Genomic DNA, 6843 nt, shown 5'->3' with positions numbered 1-6843 from the left:
CGGGACCCGCCTTCCCGCGGCCCGCCGCTGCCTCCGCGGGAAGCCGAGCGGCTCCTTGTGGCCCGAGCGGGGCGGGTGCGGAGCGAGCCGAGTCGGGCTAAGCTTTAGTGCGCGCTCACGGTACCTTGGGAGGTCCCGCCTTCCCTCTGGCTGTGCTCGTTGCAGCCCTCTCAGTGCAAAGGGCTTTGCTTATAGGGAAGCGCCCTAWGCAGTTCTACATCCGTGAAATGAGCAGCCTCTAGTGCCTCTTCGTGACCGTGCCAYAGCTGGACTGTTGAGTTGGTGTGGTTTGCTGTGGCCGAGGCAAGTCCTGGGTCGAGGATGTAATAACCGGGGTGCTGACAGATGCTCCTCGGTGGAGGAAAGTCCCTCCCTTGTAGGGTAAGATGGCAGCTCTCCATCCCTGATCAGTGATCCCCGAGCGGTCAGGCTACAGAAGGAACTAGGTTAGGTGGTGTTTCCACTGGCATACCTTTCATCTGAGAAGCTCTCAGGCAGCTATTGGAAGGGAAAGTGCCATATCTGTGTCCCCCGAGCTATCTGAAATGTCTGAGTGAAACATATGCCTTTATTAATTGTGTTTTAAAAATGCCCTGTGAAATGTACAAAGGGGTCAGAGTCGTTCATCAATATATGCAGCAGCAGGGGATGCCACAGCACTTATAAGCACAGGGCTGTGCTCTAGTATTTGCCTAATTTGTATCACTGTCTCCACAGTCTGCCCTTTTCACGTTTGAGAGTTTGTCTTAAACATCCCCTGTATCCATTTGTGACAAAGGTGTCTTGGAACTGGTGGCCTCAAGTTCCTGGGAATGACATTTGTCTGAGGGCTGAGCTTTGCTGCCAGTTTGTCTCAGAGTCTGTTTGCAACAACGTAGGAGTGTTGCTCCTGAAGCTTGAACAAGGAAGGGAATAATTCTTGCTTAAATATATTTTCCATGGGCCCAAGCATTCATGTGCCTTTACTTTTGTCAGCCACCCATCCACTTAGATTTACTTTGGCTTTAAATTGTTCGATATTCTCTCTTATGCACTTCTAGGTACTGTGTAATAGGACCTGAAGTCTCAAGTGGCTGGAAAAGGACGTTGTGTTTTGGTGGCGGGAGATAAAGTAGGAAGTGGAACAGTTAAATCCAAAGAAGCTATCCAGATACCTGTCCTCGGTGGGATTTATTTGATCAGTCTCCATCATACTGGGCAGTGCAGCCCCATTTGGCCTTGGAAAGATCACTGAGAATCTTCTGCGCCCACGTGAGTGTCACAGCTTTGTCTTTATCTTTAAAAAATATTATGCAACCCTCAAAACTAAGAGAGCTGGTAACACTCTGTCCTCCTGCCAACTTCCCTCTCTATAGTTTCTTCCAGCACAAAAAGATGGAGAGGTCTTCCAGGCTGGCCTCCCCCCAGGCCTCCTACCCAGCACTCCCCTGCGTCTGCCGGAGTCTCTTCACTCTCTGCTTCCCGTCCCATTAATAGCTCAGAGATCCCAGGCAGTGCCAAAACCATCCTCCCCAAGATCGGGAGGTGACCCAGCTAGCCTGTGAAGCTTATGCTGTCTCTAGTCCAAACAAACTTCAAAAGATATTAAAAATGCTGCACACAAATGTAGCACACTCCCATCTGAGAACAGAAGCAGCATGTTGTCAGAGCAACAGAATAATTTAGCCTGAAACTTATGGATTGGAACAGTAAAAATGTATGCTGCATAGTTAGAAACAACTTCATGTTAGCCAGTCCAGTATATAAGGCCATTTAGGTCTGCAGTGGAGGTTATTTGCAGTAGAAATTCTGTATTTGTTGGAACATTTTTCTTCTCAATTTGTATTATTCTATTCCTAATTTAGCATATATATATATATATATGTACACATAAACAGATATAACACAGATATATATGTGTATGTATATTCATATTGAATTATAGCTCTGTGTTTTGAATTTTTGCTCTATGTATCTGAAATTAGACTTTCTTCAGAGGTAATTTTACATAAAAACTCCATGTTCTTATCTCCAATTTATCTCTACCTCATATATAATTCAAGTAAATTGTGATTTTCCTGTAGCAAGTTTGAGCAAAGGTCTGGATTTCAAAGAGGAACAAGAAGAAATAGAAGATGTTTGGAGGCTGATGCTGATGAAGATCAGAAGAATCTGCATCTAGGATATGGCCCAGGTATCTTCTACTCTTCCTGAGAGAGCTTTTCTGGGAAGTGGAACCTCTCAAGCTTATACTGAAGACTTTCAAAACAGTATATTTCTGTATGAAGTAAGAAGGTGCTACAGTTGAAAAACCGAAGACAACATTTCCAGGAGTGTCAAAATCTGTTCTTAGGTACGTCTAGATAAATGATTAGATATTCAAAAGTGCTGCATTTCTGATGATCACCTTGGCTGCAGTTCTTCTGCACCTGGAAAAATAAAACCACCTCCACAAGTGCTGATCTGTGGATTAAGGTGAGATTGCTACCAAGAATGTCAATAACATGCACAGAGCTCTGTCCAGCATAGCTCTGGTAGAAATCAAGGTGCAAGAGGGATGAAGGAGGTATGTAGCTTTCTCTGTTGTTAGCACCCTTAGGTTTTTTTGATTCTTAAGTCAATTCATTTGTGTTGTTTAACCCATTCTCGTGTGCCTATTCCTTCAGACCTTCGTCTCTCTGCACATCCTCCCAGTCTCACTGCAAATTGGAGCCTTCTCAAGTTTTACCATCTGTCATACTCAGCAGGTCCCACTTTCAGAGGTGGTAGGAGGAATAATGAACTATGTTTGATGTCTTTCTTACAGCCTCAACTCTCCAGCATTATGTGTCATTATTATTTTTACTTTCTAAAGCAGAGGTGAAACTTTTATCCTCTTCAGGTGCTTGGAAATCCAGTCCTGGTTTCATGGCAATCACATTTGATGTGAAGTGTCTGTTTTTCACAGCTTCAGAAAACATTCAGAATACGACTGACCGCTTCTTAAAAGCTCCGATTAAGCAAGCAGATTTAGAAAACAAAAAATGGAGATCCTCATATTGCTCTTTGGTTTAGCATTCTTATGCTTTTGAAGCCCATTCATGATTTTGGGGATGTRAGGTCCTGATTTCTGAACAGGAGGATCTGGCTGGATTCACCACGAAAGCGGATCTTCTTTTGCTTCTGCCCAGTGTTTTAACCTGCTCAGATTCCAGACCTTTCAGCCTGTCTCTTTGCTGTTGTACGGTGAATGTCATAGCATGCTGCTGACCTTAACAGTAACCTTTTTATACCATTACAGTAAAAATAATGCTTATCTAACAGAAAGAAGCCAGCCCATGAAGGCAGAAGCTTAGCAAAATGCATTCCTGCCTCCTAATGCTAAAACATAAATGACACTATTTGCTATTACTATCCAAAAAGCTGAAATTGAGCCTGCTTCTATAGGCAAGCATTTCAAGATTGGGAAAACCAGCCTTTCAGGAAGAAAATTAAAATAATGTATTTTGAGTACAGTTAGACAGCCAAAGACATTCCAAACAGAAATGCTTGCAGATTTTAGAGCTGGCAAGCTGTACGTCCTAGTTCAAGACTCAGCCAGTGAGTGCTCTGCTGTGGTGTGAAAGGAAGGGAGCCAACTGAAGGCTCTCGTTGCATATAATTAGATAGGAGCAGTTGCATGTGGGCTGTGCATGGGGAATATCAAGTCTTTGAAGACAGAGCAGGATGTCTGGTTCAGTATAATGTGATGAGCTGTATTAAAATCTCAGTGCACATTTTAAAAAAAACCTGGAATCGTTTGACAAAATAGATTTAGGATGCCACATGTATTGCTCAGCGTGGCATAAAAGGGAGATGGCTCCATTTTTAAAGAGCAAGGCAGGAAAATCTGTGCGGAAAAATTATCCAATTGCTGTCACTGGATACAATGTCCAGTCTATTCTAGAGATGAAGTCTTTAATTTGTCAGAAGTTATTTTATTAAGTCCCTTGGATTATGTCCTTTCTGACAGGTTTGGAGTAGTCACAARCAAAGGAAGGAGGAGGCAAATTCCGTTTTAGACAGGGAAATCTGCCTTCTCCTCTAACCTAAAGTGATTGATCCTTTTTATTCCAAAACCTTCCTTGCTCTAGGGTGGATGTGTCATGATGCAGCTTGTGTTCAGTTGTGTCTGGATATTGTGCAAAGTGAACAGACCACCTACACCATTCTTGTAACATTCCAGAAACAATTATTTTTTAGATACTATTTTCTCTCATTTGTAATCTACAAAACAAATGTTGGATGATCTTGACTTGAAATACCTCAAAATGACCTGAAGGCAGTAAATATGCTWAGAGTTCTTCTCTAAATGGGATAATACTTCCATCATGGAAGGATTACAGTAGTGTAGCAAATTGAGAGCTTCAAGTGGAGGCAGAGAATGAGGGGAGATAAGTTTCCTTGTATTGCTAGTGACCTTGTATTGCTGGAGTCAGAAAGGGGCTGAAATCCAGCACATCCAGCAYCTTAACTGCATGAAGTGCACAAAGTTAGATTCACTGAACAGTTTCAAACTTCAGGACTACTGAAAAGGAGGATCAACGTTATGAGTTTGCAATTTATCGGTGAAAGTTAACTCAGTTGGAGGTAGTGTGTGGATTTGAGCACAGTAGCTCTTCCAGAATATCTCCATATGAGATATTCTTTACGCTGTWGCACAGTTAGGAAATTCCAGTGGTATAAGGGCAGACACAAATCATTTCAATGGTGATAAGTACATCCAGCATAAGTGTAAGCAGATTTTAAAAGAATTTTACCCCCACTCCAAATATCCCACTCCAAATTTACCCAGAATGAACTTCATAATTTTGGTTATTATTACATAGGGCCTGAAAAAGCAGAGGGCACATTTGCATTGATTTGACAGATGCAAAGCCTCACAGCAAGAGGTGGGAAAGCGAAGTCTCACTCAAGGTCCTGTATCCTACAAGAAGAGAGCTAGGAAATGCCAGAGCCTTTCCTTTCTTTCCAAGGGCATCGCACGGAAAGGACAGAGCTTTCATGAAGGCTCCAGGGCCCAGTGGCCCATTAGCAATTTTTATGTTAGCTCTAGTTTTATCATATGTAAACTGGAGCCAAAACCTTCTGAAATGAATACAAAGATTTCCATTACCTTTGCATGTCTCATTGCACACTATGAATGCCAAGAAAGTGTAGGAATAGCCAATAGGTCATATAATAACAAAAGAGCAAGTTTTTACCTTTTCTATATGTTGAAGTTGTGCTTTCTGACCTGAGTATTCCTTTGCATAAAGAGCTCCTATAGATTTACCTGTAAAACTGTTATTTTTGAGGAAAATCTATCCCTCTAGCMAGATTACAAGGTAAATAATTTCATTTAGCAACTTCCAGAGACACGGATCTGAAGCTTTGCAGCTGCTTAGGGCCAGCAGAGCAGCATGTTGAAACTACTGTGTTACAGGTATTTGGGAGTAATTTCCAGGAAGGTGCCTATGTCGGATGTTGCCCAGGAGATGGCAGCCTGTGCAGTGCAAAAATAAGGCCCGTTTGTAACTGCAGGAAATGAGGGTTGCCCTGCAGATCTGGGCTACCAAGGGCTCGCTCTGCCCACAGTCTTGGCGTTCAGATAGGGCCATGTTGAGGTGCCAGTCCTCACATACACCACAGCATCAGACCAGGCGGGAGGAAGGGAGACAAGCCAAGGAGCATGGAAATGCCACGGAGAAAGCAGAGAAGCTGTGATATTTTAGAGGTATGGCAAGGAAGTAACGTCCCCTGGAAGTACAAAATCTGGAGGTGGGCTGCAATGACAGGCACCGCGGAGGCAGGCGGCAAGAAAATTACTGTGTGCTGGTGGGGACAGAAGAGCGCTGAGCTTGCAGTGCAATAAATACATATGAGCACAGGGGGGTGCTGCTCTTTTTCTGACTTTGCATAAACAGTATTTGTCCTCTGCACCTTGGTGCCACTGACTTGCAAGCTTCAGAAGTACGCGTGCTTGTTCAGCCATGAGCAAAGGTCTAGGGGCTGCTACCAACTGAATAGCCAGAGATGGCTACATCTTTCTGGGTGGCAGTTAAGAGAAAAAAAAAAAAAAGAAAAAAAAAAGAAGACCGCACTTGCAGCACAGATTGTGCTTTTGGATGGTGACCAGCCACAACCATCAGTCCTCTGGATAAGCACTCATCAAGCAGGTCTGTCATCCTGCAAAATGGTATCCTAAGGATTTAACTGTGGGGCAGGTGAGGCCGTGGGTAATTTTGCTTTCAGCTGTGGGCACTGCTTCACAACCCAGAATTGAGAGCTAAGTGCCACCTAGTAGCGAGGGYATGAAGATCCTTCTGAGAGCAGTTCCTACAGGCCTATACAGGCCTATCTTTATTCGCACGAAGGCAGACTGGAGCTAACTGTAATTTGTCCTCAATTTGTTCTCAGAAACATCCAGAAATCAAGAGTGCTGCTTCCAGCGCAAAGGATGGCAAAATCCCTGAAGTGCATGTGAATAAAAGGTTAAAAAAAAAAAAAAAAAAAAAAAGAAAAATGGAATCAGTGCAGAGAATTAACCGAATTCAATGTGCTACAGGGCTGGAAATCTAGTTGTTGGTATTAGAATAGTGTTTGTTACCATATCCAGGATTGAGGTGAAGTGGGTGTGTGTGACACAGAGCCAGAGATGGTCTTTATTCTGAAGAGATAGTGAGGCAAGATGGGTAATGCTTGGGTGAGGAAATGGCCACAGAGCAAATCAGAGACAGTCTGACAAGAAAGCCCAGCCTGCTTGTTCACAAGTCCTGGCTGCCCCAAGTGCAGGAAAAGCTTGCCACCTTTCCAAAAAAAAATAAAAAAAAAAATAAATTAAAAAAAAAAAAAGATGGAATTAGA

This window comes from Nothoprocta perdicaria, unplaced genomic scaffold (assembly GCF_003342845.1).
Source record: "Nothoprocta perdicaria isolate Ctin4 unplaced genomic scaffold, notPer1 scaffold_93, whole genome shotgun sequence".
Lineage (NCBI taxonomy): Eukaryota > Metazoa > Chordata > Aves > Tinamiformes > Tinamidae > Nothoprocta > Nothoprocta perdicaria.
Note: the sequence above shows the minus strand (reverse complement) of the source record.